We start from the raw sequence: 23756 nt of genomic DNA on the forward strand, positions 1-23756 counted from the left end.
GTTGCTGTAATTTTCACTGCCTCTTGGCAAAGCTCACCTAAAGAGACCATTTTTTTGAGTCAAGCTCCATGTTTCTAATTACTTAGTGGCAGATTTTTTTGTGAACCTGACGCGAATAATGTTTCTCACTATGAACTCTAGCCTGATTATAAAGTGACTAGCACGGAAACAGACGACGACATGAGAAGAAAAAACACTGACGACAGGATGGGCACTGACTAACAACTCTTTATTTTCGAGGAAAACCCAGCACAATATATGCCAAAAAACCACGTGACAGTCAGGGTGCCAAAGATTACAACCTAAAGCAGTGATCAAAGGGCGGCCGACACATCTATGAACCGGAAGGAAAAAACCCAAGTATGAAAAAAGGGGGGTGGGAAACTTTATGAAGTGAACATATCAACAAGCACTATAACCAGCAAAAAAACCCAAGGAAAAAACACGTGCTAAACAACATCGTGGTCAAAGGGCGATGTCAAGACCTTTTTAACAGCAGTAACGAGCGAGTCTAAAAGGGCCCAAGCAAGCGAAGCAAAAGCAGAGTCAGAAATCTAAAATCAGATAAAACGTCATACAACCCTACGGATGCCACAGAAAAAGGCTAAAAACAAACGAATACAACCTATAATGGAGCAAAAAACTTGTCAACGCTAGGAAGGCGAAGAGGTAACAGTCCGCATGTACAACACAGTTTGGATGATTACAACTTATGAGCTGCACCAAAAGTCTGAGGGGAAGAATGCGCACCGGCTAACATAAAAAAACTCATGAGCAAACAAAACATGCAAAATCAGGAATCTTTAGACGTGGTCAAGGAAGCGCATTTCTTTCTCGTGCAGTGTAATTGAGGGCGTGCTTACGCAACTGTCCCCTGCCTTAGCAACAAAGTAGGCCTCAATGACATCCCTTTCTGTTTTGTTTTTTGATGCTGTTAGGAACCTTGTATCCTCTAATATAGGTTTACACTTGTGGCGAGGCTGGTTGCAGTGGTCTGCGAGATTACCTCCAGACCCTCTATCTACGTTGAGGAAGTGCACCCTGGCCCTGACATTAAAGCATCTTCTTTATCTGATAGTATCTGATAGACAACCCCAGTCCGGCAGTGTGTGTACCGTTCCTCGTGTCTTGCCCGCCCCGCCCCATCCTGTTGTCAGTGTTTTTTTTTTCTTCTCGTGCTTTTGTCTGTTTCCGCCTGGTCATTTCGAGTCATTTTCCACTAACTAGCCCAATCGGCAATTTTGATTGATTATAACGCTTTGAACTAGCAATGTAAATTTGTTCGGTTGTTGCAATGGCCATTCTGCAATGTCATCTTTCTGTGCGAGGACAGCATGAAATATGAAAGGAACATGCTAGAAGTTATAATGCAGAAATTGTGAAAGCTAACTTTCTGCTGAGACAAGTTCACAATATTTCCATTCATTTGTTTGCTACAGTTTCTACTTGTCAACAGTGTAATATTGGTAAAAAAAAAAAAAAAGCAGTATGGATTACACAGCAAATGTGAACGTGGTATGTTTTACCAAAGATTAAAAAGAGGAAACAGACATAGACCACGTGTGTAGTGCATGGGGCTGATGACCGGTGACCTTTTGGGATGACAGAGTAGATGTCCAGAGAGGGAGCACGTAGTTGCGAGTGGCAGAGTCTAACAGAGTGAATGGGTCAGTATAGCTATGTCTGGCATGCATGGCTGTGTCTCTTGAAGGCATTGCACTAAAATTTTCAGTTAAGCAGTGCTACCTAGTGGCGAGTGGGAGAGATTTCACGAGTATGGATGACCGTGCAGTTAAAGGTGTTTGATTTCATTGGTGCTGTGGCAGAATTTATTTGTGCTGAGTTTTAGACACACAGTGTCGCACTTAAACCCTTTCGGAGGAATAAACTTTCATTTCTGTTCTACTTTTTTTATGCTCAGAATAAACAATATGCCAGTTACTTTGATCTCTCACATTTTGCCTTTTAAACCAGACTTTGAGATGCTTTTGAGCCAAGATTGCCATTTGGAAAGGTCGTAAGATGAGCTGCAAGGCATAACAGGAAGTTGTGGTGCTGTACCCTTGTCACACACAGGTGTCATCATAGGAAATCGAAGAGGTTTTTGTCTTGCAGTGTATTTGACTTAGATTACATTGATAGCAGTAATGATAGTCTTTCCCTACCGTGGGGAAAATGACCATATTCTGAATGTTTCAGTACATTTTTGCTCTGTAAAAACTATTGCATTAAAAATTTAATGCAATACCCAAAAACAAAGCTAAATAAAGGTGCTTCCTAGTCATATAAGTTTAAACAGCAAACTGCATGTTGCAGCAAAAGATTATTTGCTAAAAGCGAGATTTTAGGAAAAATTGAACAAAACTTGTAAAGGTACGCTTGTATTTAAAATGAAAAAATGTTTAAAATTTTCTGAAATTGCAAAATGTTTATTTTATTGGGCACTATCTGTAAAAAAAAATCAGTTCTATCTTGAATAATATTCTTGCTACAAAATAGCTGGAAACTCTATAGTTGTGCATCGGAGCACGGCCGCCTGCGTTTCAGGCTGGTTTTCGTTGTCACCGATGTGAAAACTGCTTCATGTTCAGCATCTTCCAGCATCTTCAGACTCATTGTTGCGGGGGTTGTCAATTAAATCACTCGCGGATGAAACGTCCTAAGGTTTGCGATGTTTTACAGTGCACGGCGCGCATGCGAAGGAAGCCAAGCGACTTTGACAGTACCGCTTCTTCGGAGTGCGTTAAAAAAATGCCGCTTTGCAGGGAAGAAAAAAAAGCTATCAGAAACCAAACTTCAGTTCCCTGACTACTAGCCAGACGTGCATCATGCCTGTAAGCAATGCAGAAGGCTCCGAAGTCAAGTGGCGAAGTTGTCGTTAGTGGGGCAACATGGCAAATAATGAGCACGGTTCCAAGTCTTCACGTCTTTGCAACGTGTTAGAAAGTGCCGCCTCACGGGACAAAAGAAAACTACATCGGAAACGAGAATGCGGTTCCTTGGCTACAAGCTATATACGCAGTATGGTTGTAAGCAATGCGGAAGGTTCCGAAATCAGAGTGCGAAATGATCGTTAGTGGGCTAACGATATTCAATGAGTGCGGTAAGGAGACGGTTAAACTCATTGGTGCATCTGTCATTGAGAGGCTGAGGAGGCAAGGGTAGCAACATGGAGGGCTTGCTTATGATCTACATACAAAGGAAGGCGGTAGTTGTAATCTTTCATTTGTCACCCTGAGAGGGTTGTTGTTGCAGGCTGCTGTGTCTAGGAGGTTGATATTGACAATGAACGACCTGTGTGGTTTGACGTTGCAGGCCTGCACCGGACTTGAGGATGTCGGCGAGTGCTTCATGTTCTTGGAACAGGCCAACTGGAACCTGCTGGTGGGGTGCCACTTCGTTCTTTATACCACAATCCACTTGTGCTACCCATGTTGGGTCTTGTATATTTCAAGCTGATGCTCTCTCATTGTTAGTCGCTGGTTCTTCTCTGCCATATAGGTCTCCAACAGACCCATATCATGAGAAGGCGGTTGGGCTGGAGTGCCCATGTAAGTGACTGTGAAGTCCTGAGCAGACACTAACCAAGATCCCTGAAAAAAAAAAAAAATTATATGGCAGCTGTGTCTTGCCAGCACTGGACCTAGGGGTCAGGAACGCAGAGGCTAATGAAAACTCTTGAACCTGAATTTAGGACAGCACAACTGTCTGAAATTTTGAAAAATTGGTACGGATAATGTAACAGGGCCACTAGGGACAAATATAAACTGGCTTGCATTGATACGGCAGGAAACTGTGCTCTAATCATAGAGACCACTCTTGCCGAAAACGGAGATTTATAAGCTAGAAAAGATTGCAAAACGAAACACAGGTGTCGCCGTCATCGGCCGATTTCGCAAGTAAAATGCATGTATCAACACTGATTTCTGGCGCTGATTCCAGAGTCTGCGCTAAGCCGCCATTCTCTTCAAAACGGCGGCAACCCGAGCTTGTCAGTAAAGACGTCACGAGTATGAATCGACTGGCAGGGAATGTTATAAAATCAAATTTTTTGCTGATAAATGCATGTTTTGCTGCCGATCGAATCGGCATAGCCAGAAAGAGTCAAGGAAACAATTTTTTTCCAAGAAGTTGATTTTATGGGGTTGTCCTCGGTCTTCCTTCGAGGCAGGAAGAGAACAGTGAGTTGGGGAACTGTCTGGAGTTAAGGACGCATCCTAGTCGAGAGAAAAAAATGGGTGGCATATGTATGCAGACGAATGATAAGCGATGGTCTGTAGGTAATACAATGAGTACCGAGAGGAAGGAAAAAATAGTGGACGATTTAGCATGGTTACGCCAAATGCAATTACATGCACTCGCACTTTGGTTTTCACTTCATGGGTCCTCGTTGAATAGGAAATGAAAATGCTATGGGAGTAGATTTGACCAGGTGCCGCTACATGTGTGGGCCTATTGGAATGGCTGTGTCCCGTGCACATTTAAGGCGAAAAAGCCTTTAATGGCTCACACTCATGGTGACCGTCCGTCTGGTCACCTGACTTTTTGCCGTGTATGTCCGTTACATCCTAGGTCACGTGACCTTGTCACGTGATCACAACCTGCCAACTGGACTGTGAGCAAACTGCCCACTGTGGCGGGTGGTACGATCCGCCGCAAAGCAACTACTGCGCATGTGCAGCGTGTTGTCACCGCTCAAATTAAAACCAGTGCATGAGTCGCAAACGACTTTCGCCTTCCCGCAGTTAAAGGGACACTGAGGAGAAATTGAAGTTGGCTTGTATCGATAGAATACCAGCTCCTAATCACAAAAATGCCACTCTTACTGAAAACAAAGCTCTTGTAAGGTAGAAAATAGCAAGAACCAAAATACAGGTATCGCCACCACTGGCCAATCTCGCAAGTACAAGCGTAGTGACGCCATAGGACAAGAGACACCACCTTGGAGGAATTTTTGATCCTACTTGGTGTCGCGAATCTCTGAGGCTGACAAAGGTAGGTTGCGCAGATCAATATTGAAGTAAGTTTTGTTTTAAAACCAATAGTGCACTTTTATCACACAAGCAAGGCAGGCAAAAGACAACCTGAATGTTGGAAGCAAAGAAAACGGATGCTTGGCGGCGCCACAGGCGGTCAGGAGAGTTTCGATTTTTTATGGCACTTCGCGTCTATGAGCTTTGCGTGCCCCGTGGTTTTGGTTTTGACGCGCTTCGATTTACAAGCGCCGAACAGCAGAAGAACTCCAAGTACCGCTTCAAGTGCTAGTTAAACTTTGAAGGAGCCTGTTAAGGCTTGTCAGATGATCGCCACGGTCGATGAAAAGCTATGATGGCACGATGGTCGGTGATCGTACAAGGCAGCACTTGTGTATTCGCACGCTTGCCCGGCGAAACATTCCTGGCTGTGCCAGTCAACTTCAAACTACTTAACGGAAATCATTTATCATGGACGGGAGACAAGGTACAAGGCAGTTCAGAAAAATTGCTGATGGCCTATCTCTGTTAGGCCAGGATATACGTAGCGAAAGCGCGGAGATTTCTGCATCAGAAGAGTGCATTCACTAGACGCGCTTTTATTGACAGCTTGAGTCGTCGTGGCGGAGCGGTAGCGTTTCCTCCTCAAACGCCGAAGGCCCTGGTTCAATTCCGAACCTCGGCTCCGGACTTCTTTTCTTTTATTTAGTGAGTGGGCGGGGGGTTTCAGTGGCTTCCATGGATGCCGCCGCTGAATTCGTTGGTTAGCGGTTAAGCGCAAGCTCTGTTAAGGCGCGTTTATGCTGCGGCGAGGCGCGCGCGCGCGCGCCCTGCACGGCAAAGTCACGTCGGTCAAAGCGAGACCTTGAATACTCCAACTGCGCTTGACCGCCGACGCGTTCGGCGGCTTCGGCGCACTCTGACCGCATTGGCGGGGAGATTGGAGCATGTATCTATTTCGCGCCGAGTACGCCAGCCGCCGCCGACCCGGCCAGGCTGATTTGGCTCCGCGGCAAAGTGCGCGTTATATTCAATAGCTGCGGCAGTTCGGCGGAGCTGTTCTTTTCGAACTCGGCTATTTTAATCCATTCACAGTACATATCTGAAGGTACATGCAAGTTGGCGAGAGAGCCAGATCCAGTGGACCCGTTTGATCTAGCGGAAGCCGTTGAAGCGTCGTGCGCCGGCTTTGGTTTCAATCCGCCGACTTTAAACGCGACCGCCGTCGAGCACCCATTTGTTTTTTGTGGCAAAAAATAAATAACTTGGCCCTTGCAACCGTGGGAGACCTCGACGCTGCCTGCTGCGCCGTGCAATCGCTCCGTTCAAGGAATCACAATCCGTTGGCCCCAAAGCCCCGGCCAGCCTCCGATGGGCGCAACGCGCCCCTCGCGACTCCCCGCACTGGGGTTATGATATTTAGTTTGCAACGGCTGCTCTCTGAGGAAGGGGGAAACCACCCGCCGGCGCCTAACCTAACCGTGCTCCTTCAAAAACATCGCAAGCTCTGTGGGGCTGAGGTCGCTGAAATGCAGGCCAGAGTTTTTGCGAGAACTACGTCGTCGGGTTCGGGAACGGGATCCATCGTAACACTGGCAAGATGCCGGTGCAAACGTAAACGAAGCGACGGTAGCGACCCCCGATAGATGCCTTCAACGTGCGGTGGCGGTAGCTTTCATTTCGGCATCTGCGAGACCGCACCGCTAGCCACCAGAAATCACGGAGTCTCCGTTTACGTCACGTTTCACGTCACTCCGTTCTATGTCGTCATAAGAGTTCTCCGTGTCGTCATAAGAGTTCTCGAGTTTGAATCGGAGCGGCGGGAAAAAATTTTTCAACTTCGAATCCAAACTTCTTTGAAATAAATGCATCTTTCGCTCCGGGACAAGCGTCAACAAAGCCATGAAATGCCGAACTATCAGATATTGCTAACAAAAAAATTTTGATAAAGTTCTCCTCAGTGTCCCTTTAAGAGATATCTAAGTGCCTCCAACGAATTTTTTTTTTACCATCCATATAAAGTCAAAACGTGTTAATTGGCATCCATCTCATTACGGATGTTCTTTCTCACCGCACGCAGTAACTTAATGGAACGCCTTACCGTCACACGTCGCCATTGCCACAGAATCCGATCCAACTAGGTTTCATAAACTTATTCACACACGTGTCATCAGATGATCTTATTTCTTTCAGAGTTGTACTTTTGAGTGCGTTTCCCAGTGTTGCTTTTGTTTTTTGCTTTTTATTGTGCTGAAATGTTATCTATCCCATTGTTTTGTGTGCAGTGCTAATTTTTTCAACTTATTTGGTTAATTATCTATATTTCACTAAACAATATTTGTGTTGTTTGTTTTTGCTTTATTTTGGTGCAATACATAAATGTTTAACCAATGCCTGTGCACCCCACCTCCATGTAATACGCTCGCCATAAGCATCTTTTGGGGGTGTTTTGAACAAATAAAATAACTACATACATTTATTAGGTCAACGCAGCACAGATAAATAACCTGTCTTTAGCACTGAACGGTCGTTGCATTCACAATGCCCAAAATGTGCAATGCGGAATGTGAGAACAGGGTTAGGAAGAGACTTGAAGAATCTCCTGAATAGGAAGGGCAGTGGATAGCGAAGTGTTTGCTTAGGAAAGGTGTTTGTGTTGATGGTGTTTGGCATGATACATAGGCTGCTGAAATGACTTCCTCTTTGTATTTGCCAGTTAGCAGGGGGATACGCTGTGCTTTTAGTGTGCTGCAGCTGTGTCTCTCAATTGACCAGCGTTTTTTGTCAGTGGTCGTTTTCGAAATTGCAGTGCACAGTGTGAATCAGTTATCTCTCAAGCAATAACTCTAGCTTCCTGCGCACTGCTAACACGTTCGCTGCATCGTGGGTCACTGATGGTTCACAACAAGCTCTGTGACCATGAATAATAAGTCACTCTATGAGGTTGGTAAGTTTGAAAGAGCCCGTGAGAAACCATGCATGCAAGATTGCTATTGCCATCTGTTTGGGGCTCATACAAGCAGGTTTCGCCAGTGGCTCACTGGTGAGTCACAGTACACCCAAGATAATTTAAGGGTGGCCCACCACTAGGCCATGATGTGAAGGGAATAGGGCTTTCAAGAATTGCTCTCACATTAAACCGGTTTATGCAGTGAGGCACCCCTCAATAGTTCTATGTCAACACACATAATTCTTGTGTTAGTGGAGAAGCCTGCTCCGTAGTGTGACACTGTTGTTGCCCACAATGACATGCAGGATGCAGTGCACAATGCACTGCCCCGGGAGACTCAGTCACTGCCATCCGAGGAAGACTCAGTTCAACGGCTGCAGCTCATATTTCGTGACCGAGCAATAGCCCTCACGCTTCCACAGCAAGGACTCACATGTGGTGAGTTGGAAATGCCTTATTGTGTGATGTGCCTGCCTCTTCCCATCTTGCTGTGCTACTTTGAGCGCGCATGTGAACACAACTGCGTAATTTGAAATGATAGCAGTCATGACATTAGTGTCTTAGTCACCTTGGTGGGTGTGACAGCTTGTCATCAAGCAGCATATCAGGACTTGTTGTTAGGAAATGCTCTACTGTCTTCTCATTTCAATGTCTTTTTCAAGCACCGAGCTCCCCTCTACCCTCTACGCGGGTAGAGGGGAGCTCGGTGCTTCACTGAGAGCTCTCCACGTAGACCAGAGGCCCACAGTGACCGCAAGCTAAGGGCATAAAAAAAATGTATGCGTTGATGAAGCGCGGCCTTACACCAGTCATTACGTCTCATTCTCTCTCTCTCTTCCTTCTCTCCCCTTAAACGAGGAGAGGGGATTTCTCTCTGCCCACTTTGCCACTTGTGCACCATTGCAGGCGTAATTGAATTAAGTTTAATTCAGTTCTGTTAAATAAATTAATTCACTAAGTAATTAATGTCTTGCGGCTGTTTCCATAGATTCTACGGTAGAATACAGGGCTGTATGGCTTAACCAAAGCTACAACAGCATTCGCTGTAAATCCGTTCGCGTCAAAGTAAAACTATTTGGTGCGAGACGGGGCAGTGATCGTCTGCTTTAGAGATGAGGACTGTGCTGCAGCGACTGTTATTCGCAGTTTGATGCTTTACAGCATGCGTAAGCTGTCGAGAGTGTTGAAGCAGAACTGCTCCAAAATGGCAAGGGCCTACGTACTCGGCCCTTCCGTGGCGCAACGCGGCAGTGGTGAAGTCTAGTGGAGCTGCCTCTCTCCTTTCACGAGCGGCATGGTCGCCTGTGAGGAGACATCACCATGCAAGCAGCAGTATATGAGCACCTAAGGGCACGTGACAAGTGAGCAGTTTCGTCACACAGGAAGAAATACGCGAACAGGACATCGGAGTGGCGAGGAAAAAAAAGCAGCAGAAAAGGAAGGGACCAGTGACACGCCAGTCAGTGTCCAAAACACCACTCAGCTGGGCTCTATTACTTGCCGCGGTGGCTCAGTAGTTGGAGCGCTCAGCTGTTGAGCTGGAGTTTCCAGGTGCAAACCTGGCTGTGGTGGCCGCGTTTTGAGAGAGGCAAAATGCAAAAGGCCCCCATGTGCTGTGTGATGTCAGTGCATGTTTAAAGATCCCCAGGTGGTCGAAATGAACCCTCGTTGTTCATTGAACCCCTTTAAACATTCGTTGATCAGGAACTGCTGTCCTTGTTTTTTGGGCTTAGGTGCCTCGCCTACCTTGGCTAATACTAGTACTTAGATTGGCTTTACTGAGGGACTTTTTGGCTCGAATTTTGTGATGTTTTGTGTCGCGTCTACCCTGTGGGCTCACTTCTGACCCTGTTGTTGTCCAGGAGACGTGCGGCAGCTGATTGCCCAACATACCTGCGTGCCACCATGTCGACAGTCTCTCATGGGTTGGGACCACGTCACAGATGAGGTGGGCTGCCACTTGTCCAATGACAGCTTACATGGCCAGGGTTGCACGTAGAGAAGTGTGCAACCGTGCGTGTCTCAGTGTAGTGTGGTTGTGTGTTTATGCAATTAAAACCTTTGGAGAAGGCTGGCACAATCATCCCTGATGAGAGTTCCATTGAAGTGTTCCATGCACTCTAGATACGAATACGCCCATATGGGAATAAAAAAGGAGTATGCTGTCCCCTAGCATACTCTTCTATAAAAGGGAGTATGCTAGGGGAGACAGCTTACTCCCTTTTGTACTCCTTTCTGTTTAGAGTGCGTTAATGAAAAAGGTGCAGAGCTAGATGAACGGCAAAGAAGTAACAGGCACAGAACATGCAATGCCTCTGTACGGTGTGTCTGTTAGAATCGCAGTGACAGCTGCCTTCCACTTGGGAGTTCACAGCCTTCTGTGCATGTCAGTACACAACATGACCGTGAGAGAACTGACCTGAACCGCTCCTACCTGCGGCAGCAGCCCGCATCATGCTGCTTCCAATGCTGTGAGCATCACGTGAAGTATGCAGGAATGACAGGGAGGGCTGGCAGATGTCAAGGAGACAGTTACTCCTGCTTGTCTCGCTGGAATCTTCGGCTGTCGTAGAAAAAAGTAATGCTGGCTGATGCTTTTAGTCACTAGACTTAGTTCTCCTGCGGGCAACCAAAGCCACTGTGCTTTCCTGTTGTCTGTTCATGCACGATTCATGATGAGAAAACTTGTTTTTTTCTTCTCAACTTCTTCTCAACGTTCTCCAGGCCAAACAAGAAACTGCTATCCATCACAAAGATTAATTGATATGCAACACCTCTTTCAGAGGGGGTTGTAATCTTTGTTCCTCCCTCCATGTTTCTTTATGATGAACTCGAAGTGTAGTCCGGCATTTGCTGCATTGTAGCTGCTGCATGGGAATGCCAGTTCTGCGACAAGCAGATTGCGTTGTGGAGTTGTCTTTCCACCTTGCACCCCGCAGCCACCTCTCTTGCCATGTACCTGCACCACGGTTCTTGGGCAGATGTGTCTTCCTATGTGCTTGCTTACTCTGCACTTGTCGTTCAAACTGCAATCGTTCTGTTATATGCAGTTCTGCTCTGAGCTGTAATGGAATCGTGTGCTGTTCGGCTAGTTGGTTCGTGGCTGTCAGCAGACAGCTTGCATAGATGAAAGAAGACAGTATCGGCGCACCTGTGCCATCATCTTGTGTGCTTGTGTAAGTGCAAGCACATCAAGGAGATGGCTCAGGTGTGCTCATCCTGGACGTGTGTGTAGCCATGTGTGTGTTGCACTGGTTCATTTGTCAGCTACAGACTAGCCAGCTCACTGGTGCGCAAGCTTTGCATTGCCTACCCCATGTCCCTTCAAGTGTGAGTGCAGGTTTTGCTGCTTACTTCGGGGTTTCTTTCTTGGTGCTCGTGGTCCCTGTGTTGCCCGTCACTTTCCCCAGTTGTAGAAACGCTTCCCGACTGGCCTCTTCTCGCAGACACCTTTCATGGCCTCAGAGTTGGCGCCTGGGGGAAGCCTACTGCTCAGGACCACCTCCCCTTACCCAGAGCCAGGTGCACCCAGCAGAGGGTGAGCGCCGGTTTTCTGGCACCCCTTGCCACTGTTGTTAAGCGAACCAGTGTCACAACCCCCGTGGTGTAGCCTTATCTCAGCACTCTACTCTCGGCTGTCGCATGTATGCATGTGCATAGCAGTGGAGTGGGGGAAAACTACGGTGGTATTATGTGTGGAGTTGATGGCGGGTAGACATATTTCCCCGCTTAACCATCCAAACCGTTCACTTCACCCCATGATTGCGATGCTACTGAGCACATGCTGACCATGGTGGGCCATGCTGTTTGGAAACAAAGAAACAATGACAGCAACTGACACAAATAGGCATTTATTGTTGCTACAACAATAACGCCAGCTAGCAGCGAAATATTGAATTGAATTGTTTATTTGAGGCAGACAAGGCACAAAAGTACAAGTCTAAGAGGCTGGCAAAAAGACTCTCAATACACGCAACACCTCAGCATACGGTGAAGAGAAAAAATGAATACTAGGTTACGTGCACTAAAGAGCGGATAAAAATGGTAAACATAATACAGGCACTGACACAGAGCGGGATTGGAGGGTTAAACCAGTAAATATAATGCAGGCATTCAAAGCAACCGGGCATTAACAAGCCAGGTTCCTCCTAAGGTGACAACAAGTATGCATTCAACTTTTTTTGAAGACTGCTAACGAAGATGATTGATTTACTAAGGTCAAGATGGCAGGGTGGCAATTTAAAAAATCTAGTGTAACAAATTATTGTGGTTGCATGCCGTATTTACACTTAGAAATCAGTTGCTTAGGAAATACGCTTAGTCAGTCGCCCGACTCACCAGCAAGGTTATGAGCAAATGTATGCCCACTTTAGGGCGGGGGAGATGCTCTGAGACGCTTCCCATGAGGCCTCGTCCTGCAGTGGAGAGGAACGTCCACGTGCATTGAGTTCCTCTCCCGCCGAAGACCAGGAGGTGTCCCCCCCACCCCCACCCCCCTGATAGCAAACTGTAAAGCACGTGACATTGCGGAGAAACAAACCCAAGGGGACAGAGCAAAGGCGAGACCCTACACATGACACCCGCTGAAATTACGTGTGCTCACTCTGAACGTGATGGAAGCAGTGTTTTGCAGCCGCAGGTTGGGCTTGCAAAGTACAATTGCTGTTGAGTCTTGCTGAAGTACTAAATGACAATGTTCAAGGATGACCTGCAGGATTATCGGGCTTTTCTCGCTCACTTGAATGTGAGCATCGCGGCTGTCAGAACATTGCATTGCTGTATGCACATAAGAGGAATTATTGATGGCCTCAGTTTCAGCTCAGCTTTTCCTTCACACTAAGAACTGCTCACAACAGAAAAGACGGCGGAGACAATATATGAACTACCAAATACAGTGGAATGTGCAAAGCTGACGGGTAAGCTGCTTAAGCGGGAACCACAACTGAGTGGCACGAAAAGGAAGGCACATTTTGCGGTTGCTGAAACTTGTCACCTCATCTCTCTTTCCCTTAATCGTTATTTGATTTTTTTTCTCTCTAGTGGTAGTGATCCTTTTCCTTTTTTTTACACTTTCACATAGCATGCATTGTTGTTAGTTGTGAACCTTTTGATGATGATTGTGGATTTTTATGGCGCGAGGGCATCTAGGGCCAAAGAGCACCATTCCACAAGGTGTTTTTGTCTTCTCAGGGTGGGGTCAAAGACCCGTTTCTAAGCATTTAACCCTAAAGAAGCCGAGCACCAGACCAGGGGAAAGCTTGTACCCATTGTGTCACTGGTGGGCACCCGGTGGCACTGGGGATCAAACCCCGCCTCTCCCGCATGCGAGGCAGATGCTCAAACCACTTGGCCACCGCTGCAATGCTAGTCACGAACCTACTTTTCAGGAAACTGGAGAAGATCATATTGTCAGACTTGCCCACTATTTATTCGCCACCACAGTATTAATATTTTATTGAACTCTGTGATATTTATGCACATTGCTATTGATTTTGCATAAAAGCCAAAACAGTACCAAGTAGGCTGTGTAGATAAGCTGGAAAAATGTGCACTCTCCCTCGGTGTTCAAAAGTTCTGGACAGCCTTCGGCTAGTCCTGAATTGCTAGCTTGAAAACGAGTGTGTCCAGATACAGCTTGACCTAAAGGGCATTGTCAAAGTTGCATACTTCAGCAAAGCATTGGTGAATGCAAAGCAAAGTGTCAGCAAAGCATCCATGTAACCGTGCGCTGCAATTCTAAACAAAAGGGTATTGAATTGAGTTTTCTTCCTCAAGGAAACCTTTGTGTAGCTTCCACCCTTTTTTGTCCAGAAACCAAGTGCGGCTTCACATCCAAGACGACACTTCCGGAAACGAGTATGCCATCAACTTCCCTGGCTCTAAAACCATTCTAGAGGCAAGTGAAAGGGGTCATTTCTCACTGGTATACAGAGTCGTTGCGGAAAACTTCAGCTCCGTCACGTGGAAAACTCGCATGAAGCATGAGAACTGAAGGGAAATCTTTCTACTCAACCAATATTTCAACATGTGTGAGTTCAAGCTTAGTAGGGTTTACTGCGTTTGACCGTGTGCGATGCAGATTCCACTGGCAGCTTGCACTCAACACCAACTTGTACTTGCCTCTTCCTTTTTGTTTTTTGAGGCTTTACTCATTTCTACTATTTCTGCTGTGTTCTCACTGCCATGTCATCTCCGTCGTTTTTTTTTATCTGTGTTTATAATTACGTAAGGTTCAGTGCATGATCCTTGTGGGCGTTTGAAGTGGCTTGTGGCACAAAAAGAACAACTTGGGCCTTTAAGTGAGCTCTTTGAAGAGCGATGATGAGTGCTGCGTCAAGACATTGTTGGTTTGTTCATTCCAGTCATTGGTAGTTCTTCAGAGTGTTTGATGGCATACGTTAAACAAATATTTCTCGTGATTGGCAGTCACGTTCTTACCTGCTAATGCATGCCTGGGCTTGAGATTGGGTATCTGTAGCCTATTTTAAGTGTGCCATCGAAATTGTTGCCTCCTCCTTCACAGCTGAAGCAAGATGTAAGCGACCTAACGTCCATTCCCGTGCGACACCAACGGTGGAGAGGCTGGCCGCTCGGGACACCACCACGGGACGAGGTGGGTCCAGCCATGTGATTTTTCCTGATAGTGGAAGCAGTGCTAATTTGCAGTGATCAAAGAGCAGCCTTGGGAGGAAAGATTTTTTAAATCGAACGGGCTCCTACCAGTGATTACTGGATTTCTTTAAGAGCAGTGCACACAGAAGCAGCATTGCTTTTCAGGCAGTCTTGAAGTGCACTTGATGTCAGAGTATCCCAGGGTTTCTCAGGAACTGGTTGGCATGTGAGGCCGAATTAGTGCTAAAGGAGCTCATTTGGTGTGAATTAGAGCTGCACCTTTTTGTTGAACATTTTCTTTATTTTCCTGATGTGCACACTGCCTACATACACACACGTATTCAGAAAGAAAGCTGTGGTGTCACGAATTGATCAGCAGAGGCTGCCGCCGTGTTCTGAAATGCAAGACCACTAAGGAAATGGTAATAAGGAAGATACACGAGGGCACTGTTAGTGTAGCACTTTGTCATTTTAAAGATTGTCTGGGAGTAACTGCCAACAGCATACTCAAACAGGGTGCAGAGCTTTGTAAGTCTTTTTCTGTATTTGTTTCTGTTTTCAGCATCATGGGATGGCAGAAGCCTGCGTGGTGTTTTTTTGCTTCTTCTGCTCATTTTTTTTTTTTATCACTGTCTTGACTGGACCGCCTGGCCGAAACCCACATCTTGGTAGTCATGTTTGGCGTAAAGACACAAAGTTGAGAGTGATTCGCATTTCCACTGTGTTACCACTGGCAGTTCACTTTGAAGACAGTCATTCGCAGGTTTTTTCTGGCTTGTCTGTCCTGGAGACTGCACCATGTGGAGGCACGTAACAGGTTTAAAACCTTGCTTTGTGTTAGTGAGTGTCGTGTCTGAACAAGGGTACTGCTACAGGCTAGTTGGTTTGACTTGATAGACAGGAACAACGCAGACACATGATGTTTGTCATTTATCTTCACTGTCCTGTGTTGGCGTTGTTCCTTTATGTCATGTGTGAACGTGTCTTGAACTTCATCAGAACTAACCCAGATTCCCCTCCCCCATTTCATCCCAATGCAGACAACACTCTCCCTAGCCCTGGGTGGAATTGAGGAACACTGGCTGTCCGTGGAGAGCACTGCTGGCGCAAACACTGCCACGGTGAGGCCCCAGTTTTTGCTGAAGCTGCTCTGGTCTGCCTTGCCGATTCACAACTGCACGGCACGACATGCTTCGATTAAACAGGGTTCAGCGAGGTCACTGCACCCAGTTAACCTGGGCTGCTATAAATACGATTCTTTGCATTCTGTTGTGGCCTGCCTCTGTATGCCTTACGTGATCCCAACCCCAAATTGACAACCATACTCGCCATTCAGCTGCTGAAACCGAACTGGAACTACACCAGAGATGACATTATTATCATCATCAGCCTGTCTACGCCCACTGCAGGGCAAAGGCCTCTCCCATGTCCTCTCCAATTAACCCTGTCATTTGCCTGTTGCAGCCACGTTACCCCTCTCAAACTTCTTAAACTCATCCGCCGCCCATCTAACTTCCTGCTGCCCCTGCTACAACGGTTGTCTTGCCTTCGTATTACCTGCCCTGCCCAAGCCATTTCTACCTCTTGATTTCGACTAGGATGTCATTAACACGCATTTGTTCCTCACCCCTCTCTGCCCTCTTCCAGTCTCTTAACGTTGCGCCTATTATTTTTCTTTCCATGCTCGCTCGCTCCTTGCCCTTACTTTAAGCTGAGCCCTTTTCGTTAGCCTCCACGTTTCTGCCCCCGTAAGTGAGTACCGGTAAGATACAGCTGTTGTATACTTTTCTCTAGAGGGATATTTGTGAACTGTGGTTCATGATCTGAGAGAATCTGCCGTATGCGCTCCAGCCAATCTTCTAGTTATTTCCCTCTCACGATGTGGATCAATGGTCACTATCTGCTCTAAGTAGACGTATTCCCTAACCACTTTCAGCAGAGAAGGCGTTCTGTTCTAACTTATTTACTAGGCAAATGCAACTTCCATGTCGCAATACATATGCTTTCCGCATCATAACAAAGGAGCAATCCGCTACAAAAATTTAGTGTCTTCACCCCTCTAATGGGGAGCTTTTGTCGTGATGACAGCGCTTTCCACACTTTTTTTTTACTTCTACTTTTACATCAATGGACAATGTGACTGCATTTAATGGCACAGGCGGAGCTGGTGTCGAGCGACAGCAGTAATGCCGACGAGTTCGAGGACGCCAACGAGTGCCTGATTGCAATCCGACGACACCGCGACACCCTTGAGTGAGTAGCGTCCACTGCTTCTAATGTCCATTGGGTGCAGCTCAGTGCAATCCATTCCCACTGCATAAAGGACCGGCCGCATATACTGAAAGCTGGGACTTGCCTCCATTTTTCTTTCTTTAAATTTTGCTGCAAAAGCACACAAGAATGTTTGAACCCTTGCCTTTGCGCTTGTTTCTAGATAGTCGCCGCATCTTTCTTCTCTTTGTGACTTCCTCGTCTTCTTTCTTGCTTCTTTTGTCCTGTCCTTGTCGCACACTGCACAGTATATTGTAAGAATGCTGGTGTTGCCCCCAAGAAAAACTCATTGTTCTGACAGTTGTAATTGCATTGTTTGCATTGGTAACGAGCTTCAGTCATATAAAGGCGTAGGAGTTTTTTCTTTTTGTCGGTTGAATCACCTGCGCTGTGGAAAGCTTCCGCACTGTGAACCAGTGTAGTTTAATGCTTTCCCGCCTTCTCCTGCAGTGCCCGAAGGCATCGTGGATGAAGCAGAAGCTGTGGCTCACTTTTCACGGGCATTTGTGCGAAGGTAAGTTTGCTCGTGTACCAGATTGCTCGTGTTCTGGCGAGCAGTCTTCTCATTTTCCAAACTATTTTCAGGGAGATACAGTGCCAAAAGGTGGTGGAAAAGTTGCAGCAACTCCCATAAACGAAATGTAATGCCTTATGTTGGCATTGAGCTATGTTTATTTGGTGTTGTGTTGTCTCTGTGGCCTGGACTGTAGTGGCTAAATGTGCACTTAAAAAGAAATCTGTACTAGTCTTTTTACCGCGGCAACTCTATCGACACGTTCTGGACATTCTTCGAAACTTCGAATTATTGTCCTGTGCGGCCTATTGCCCTAATTAAATCGGATTAAACGTCCTGGCTCCTGCCTTTTTTTGAACTCTATGCGGTAGGTAGGGCAGTCAACCAACGCATGGAGTGCCTTTCAGCCAGTCTAGTGGCGGCTTCGCTTTCACTTTTATTTAGTTTTCTAGGTTTCTGTGAATAAATAGTTTGTCACAGACAATATAGCAGCAAATTAGGCCCACGGAAATCAAAATACACGAGGGAACTCTTCGATTTACGTGTCACTCCGCCGATGGCAGAGCGGCAAGCCGCCACGCGGGACTGGCTGATGCGTTGGTTGACCCCTCCTACCTACCGCGTTAAGTTACAAAAAAAGGTTGGGAGCTGGGAAGTTTAATCCAATTTAATTAGGGCAATCAACTGCACAGGACAATAATTCCAAAGTTTCTAAGAATGCCCGGAACATGTAGATAGAGTTCCCGCAGTGAAAAGACGAGTTCAGATTCCTCTTTAGTGCACCTTTAAGAGTTCAGCATGCAGTGGCAAATGTGAGACCTTTAGGGGCCCTACAACACTATTCAATAAAGCTGCAGTGTTAAAGGATGCTGCTTCACAAATATTCTCTGGCAAGAATTTGTTCGATCCCTGGCCACGGCGGTCCGTACTTCGATGAAGACAAAATTCTAAAGGCCCGTGTGTGCGATGTCAGTGCACTTAACCCCAGCTGGTCAAACTTTCTGGGCCCTTCAATACGGTGCCCCTCATAGCCTGAGCCGCTGTGGGACGTTAAACCTCAACAAACCAAACCATTTTTTTTTTACCAAACCACTTTGCATCGATCGTTGGTGATTGAGGGATTTGAAGCATGATTTCAGTGTTACTGGGGCTGCCGAGGACCATCTAGTGGATTGTTTAGAAAAAAAAATGGTTTTTTGAGGAAAGGAAATGTTGGAATAACTTTCTGACCTATCTCTGTAAACACCTGAACCATGCTGTAAGGAAGAGATGAAGGAGGGAGTGACTCTAGTTTCGTTTTTCATGTAGTTTGTATTTTTGTATTTTTCCTGTTATGCAGCAGTTTTAGAAACGGCACATGCCTGGAAAATGCCCATTTCTCACAATTTTGATGCATCTGCAGCAGTGACTCTTAGATGATATTGCACCATCAGATTTTGATTCCGACAAAGAAACTGCACAACCTCAGTGCGAAACCTGGCACCTGTTCACCTGTAAGTTTCATAGGTTTCATGATTCGTTTCTTGTCTTTTTGTTCATTCTTTGCCTCGTATTGACACTCTGAAGTAGTCCAAAGCTGTTCTCTAAAGCTGTGGGACATCTTCTGACTGGTCCAAAATCATCCAAAATGTCTTCCGAAATAGCTCCCCCTAAAACGGAAATATCGAACTGCCGAGTGCAACCTTGTATCCGCTCGGATGGCAGGTGGCAGGCTTTGCCTCATTTCTGTTGCCTCACTGAGCTGTTTTGCTACTATTGCGTGATGACGGCAATGGGGGCGTGGGGCTTTGTCAAGTTGTCCTTGAGACAGCTTTTTCCTCGCATTTCCAGCGTCATGTGACATGATGCAAATAAATTTGAATTCAGGTTCATTGCAAGAATGACAAGTGGTGGGTGCGGCAGTCATTAGCACCACAGTTCACGCTTTGTCGCATTTGCTAGTGGCACCACAGAAAATATATCGGCGAGAACAGCTGGCCATATCTTGTGCCACGCTTGAATGTGGTGGCAGGCATTGAAATGAGCAAAATACCGGTGATCAGCTGAATTCTGCAGAATTAATTCCTGGTTTCACTGACGTTCATTTTTACTACGTATTGCGCAGGTATGGGAATGCTCACCAGCCTTCTTTCAAGGCACGCTAGCGCAGGCCATCGAGGCATCGTGTTACAAGCCCATTCGAGAGGTAAGCTACACGAGTGCTCTGTGCCTGTGGTAGAATTAGCCTTGTTTTCTTTGTTGTTTTACAATGCTTTTCGCATCTTTTTTTTTTAATGAAAGCTTTGCCTGTTGCATCCTGGGCCCTTCAAGCTGTGCTGAATTGAGAGTTTCATGCTTTTTAAGATGTGTTTCTTAAGTCGTCTTGACAGTTTGTTGCTGTTTAGAGATTGCCATTTCAGAACTTTCTAACAGTGGTCTTTTAACTGTCTGGAGGCTGTTGTAGAAATGGAAGGACATACCTGGCAGCACTATGTACTCAGTGTGCTTTGTGATGAGAATAGCTGGGTTTTATATTTTGTTAGTTAAATGACATGGGCAGCAAGTGAAATACTACTAGGAGAAAGATAAAAAAAAAATAGCATGTAGATTTTCTGCCCCTTTATGGTGTGAATAAGCCATCCTCATGTTGGCTCCTGTTGACTGGTGTCCGTGGCGCAGCGGCGGCCATTGGTGCTCTACCTGCACCAGGAACAGGGTGCGGGCCTCTTCTGCGGGCAGCTGCTGTGCTCCGAGGCGGTGGTCTCCTACCTGGCGCTCAACTTCATCTCTGGCCCTGGGACCTCACATTGCCCTCCAACCGGGACAGGTGGCGTCACCTCACTCCTTCCTCGGCCCGCTTTGCCTCCGCGGCCGCAGCGTTGCACCACACAGAGAGCCACAACCCTTTAGTCATTCCAGTTACAAAAAGCTCTTAGGTGATTTTCGGTGGATCGTTTGAATGCATTAGCAGCCAGATGTTGTTCGTTATGTCCGAGGTTGACTCACTTAAGTCATTATATCCGAGATAGTACACTTAGGTCGCTATATCCGACGTCAACACACTAAGTTCGTTACATCCGAGATTAACGTGAGAAAGTTTATTATAGCTGAAGTGGCATACTTAAGATTGATATGTCTGAGGTCAACACATTAAAGTTTCAATATGGTGTTGTCTGGGCTTAGTCGGTACATGGTTCAAACTGAAGGCACAGCACACGAAGGACGGGACTAAGAACGAGACAATCACAGTGCTGCGTTTTGTTTGTCTGTGTTTGTCTCTTTCTTAGTCCCGTCCGTCGTGCGCTGTGCCTTCAGTTTGAAACATGTTCGAGGTAGCATTCTAAAGATTTCGGTTATGGGCTATGAGGTTTAATGTCCCAAAGCGACTCAGGCTGTGAGAGATGCCGTAATGAAGGGCTCTGGAATTCGACCCCCTGGGGTTCTTTAACGTGCACTGACACCCGCACAGTACACGGGGCCTCTAGCATTTCGCCTCCACTGAAGTTCCACTGTTGTGGCCAGGATCGAACCCGCGTCTTTTGGGTCAGCAGCCAAGCGCCATAACCACTGAGCCACCGTGGCAGCTTAAGCTAAGGTTCATTGTATACTAGAGTTAGTATATTAAGTTTGTTGATAGGCTGGTGGGCAGGTTGCCACCGGCCCACTGTGGCAAATGGGCTGGCTGCCTGGCACCGGCCACTGGCAGACGGCAGTTGCCATTTCCTCTTGACGCAGGCTTGGGATGTGTCCACTTGCTGGAAAGTTGATGAGCAGATGGAGGTGCCAGCTGTAGTGTGCTCAGCCTGCACTTGGTAATGGCCCGCAGTGGGCTTCTTTGGTAAATCTAGGTTTCGGACTAGCCGTGACCGCTTCGCGCAAATGCTGCAGCAGGTGGCATGACAGTCCACTAGCCTCCGAGTTTTGGAGCAGTCAGGTTGCCTTATGGGAGAGTAGTGCAGGTCATGCCACCAGTGAGCTGAAATTGAGGAGATGGGAGCAGATTTTATTTTCCTTTTTTTCTTCTCGGGCACCATTTGTTTGTCACGTGCAATCTCGCTGCCAACACGTGTGCAGTGGCACTTTCGCTGCTGGTCTCCCTTTTTGTGTAACTAGTCCTCTCAAACCGTAAACAGACAGTGATCGTGACAACGCCATCAACTCGTCAACCACGCAAGGACCACTTCTTGCCTGTCAGTCAACTTGCGGGATTCATATGTTGTTCATATTTGAATAAATCTGCAGCAGCCTTGGAATCTGACAGTACAAATCACCGGTTTCAATTTCTGGGAGGGAAATCCTTTGACCCTGTGCCGGTGGCTCCTTTCGCAGGTTCCTGGAGTCCATAAGCCGGTCACTAGGGGCCGGTGCCGTGAGTGCAGTCCGCAGCAGCGCCCTCGACTGCCTCCCAGCGTTGGTGGTGCTGTCACGAGTGCGTGGCTCCCTCGAAGTGCTCTCACTCATCCCCGGTGAGCAGTGAATTAGTTTGGACCATCCTTTTGCAATGCACTTGGCCTCTCGGCTGAAAGCCATTGCTCTTTCATTCTTTGAGTGCGACATTGACTGATGAACTCTCAGCGCACAGTGGCATCAGAAACTAATTGGCAGGCAAAGATGTGCGCTGAATGACATAGCCAGTCGCTACTGTAAGTGGAAATGCAGCTGATGTGTCACATGCTGAATGCTGATGCGAAGTGCACTAGGCAGACTGAAACAAGTCGCAGAGAGTAATCACAAACGTTGCGATCACCCACATATTAAAAACAGCGGCACATACTTTCTGTTCCTTATACAAATGCTCCGTGAAGCTTCATGTGGCCACCGTGGCCATCTAGCTCTGGAATTGCAGCTTGTTGTGCTTTGAGGGCACCAAGTGTGCTCTGGGAAAATGTGAAACGAGGAAAACCTTGCTCTGGAGAGCAGAGCACATGTTGTACTGCAGTCACTGTGTCGTGCTCTGTCAAGAAAAACAGGGATATGCTGACAGTCGCATGGTGCACTTCCGTGGAGCTTGCTTTACAACGGCATGCGTTCGTCATGATTTACGCTACTCAGTGCATTACCTTGGCATGGATGTGGGTGCAGATTTTGTAAGCCTTGTGCATGCTAATTAAGGTGGTACACCTGTGCATTGCTTTCAGAGCAGAGGCCGAGCGACTGCATTTCTATCTAGACTATGTGCAAACACCCCTGTGCTGTGCATTGCGAGTGCACATTAGCTCTTTTCAGTGTTGTGCAAACATTGAAATATTCTAATACAAATCAGATATGAACACAGAAAAACTGCCTTCGAATATTGAAGACATATATCTGCTCAGTATGAGAAAAAAAAACTATTTCAGAAAATGAAAAACAGGTAAATGCTGTTCCCCCATCTCCCCCCCCCCCCCCCCCCTTTTTTTTCATAACAGTGTGTGGTCTTTGCTACAAAAATAAGCAGAACTAGACTGACTCAGCATTATACAAAAAACGTGTAGAGAAATTTATACTACTTGATAAACAGCAGTAACAGTATCCAACCTGTATTGTCGTGCAAAATGAAATCCATAAGATGATACGTGACTGATAACTAAAAATAACCTGATGGCTGGTAAAACCTCATTGATTTAGAGTTCGAGGGGCCAGGAGAAATGCCTGGATTATGCAATGGTCGATTTATATAACCCCCAATGCCCGCTGAAAAAAAAAAAAAAAGCCTCCATCCCACAAAGATTGAAAACCTATGATGAGTGCACAGTTTCATCGTTGTGGAAAAACGGCGCAGATGTAAACGAGGGGAATGCACATTGGTGCCGGAAGAGTGAGACTGCTTCTAAAAAGGAAGAAGAAATTATCTGCCAGGGGTGGCCGGTGCCTGCATTGTCATTCACTTCATTCTCCTAGAATCAAAATTATCTCCTAGAATCAAAATGTCTGCCTTCATAGGCTTTCGTACTGCCCATACCATCATAAGCTTTCGTATTTGGGTAACTACTTTTTTCAATTCCTATTCTCTCTCTCTCTCAATCTCTTTTTTTTTAACTGATTCCCTTACCTAATTTTCAGTTTGTTAGGCCACCCTAACCTCCTGCAACCTCCTCTGCTATGGAAACAGAGTTACACAATTTTTGTTAGGTCATCCCACGCTTGCCATATGCAATCTGCAATTTAAATAGTCACCGCCTGGTTATGGCCAATCCCCCTTGTGGGTATGTGCCATCTTGTGAGGGGAACAACAACAACAACACTTCATTCTTTTCAAGCGTGTGCTTAGAATAGTCCTACAATTGCTATGGCAAAGTACTGAGTCCGGAGAGGTTTGTCATCCACAGGTATGTCTTAGTTGAGATTTTCCAGTTATTGTTGCTCATGCTTTTTGTTAAAAAAAGAAATTTAGGGCCCCTGACAAGTTTTTTTTAAAAGGGCAACTTTATGTTAAAGAGGCCCCGGCAAGGGGTTGTCGATTTTGAAATATGGGTAG

General features: G+C 46.4%; 1 pseudogene across 1 annotated transcript in view; it reads left to right on the forward strand.

The window, feature by feature from the left end:
- The window catches only part of LOC144110471 (FAS-associated factor 1-like), a 34965-nt pseudogene that overhangs the window by 3056 nt on the left and 8153 nt on the right, over positions 1-23756 (forward strand). Inside the window, exons 2-13 of the transcript XR_013309848.1 lie at positions 3316-3384; positions 8229-8361; positions 9786-9871; positions 11370-11461; positions 13735-13819; positions 14447-14536; positions 15576-15656; positions 16694-16832; positions 17257-17324; positions 19425-19505; positions 19979-20126; positions 21629-21765. The product of XR_013309848.1 is annotated as an FAS-associated factor 1-like (transcript). The remainder of the gene's footprint in view (positions 1-3315; positions 3385-8228; positions 8362-9785; positions 9872-11369; positions 11462-13734; positions 13820-14446; positions 14537-15575; positions 15657-16693; positions 16833-17256; positions 17325-19424; positions 19506-19978; positions 20127-21628; positions 21766-23756) is intronic.

This window comes from Amblyomma americanum, chromosome 11, assembly GCF_052857255.1.
Source record: "Amblyomma americanum isolate KBUSLIRL-KWMA chromosome 11, ASM5285725v1, whole genome shotgun sequence".
Taxonomy (NCBI): Eukaryota; Metazoa; Arthropoda; class Arachnida; order Ixodida; family Ixodidae; genus Amblyomma; species Amblyomma americanum.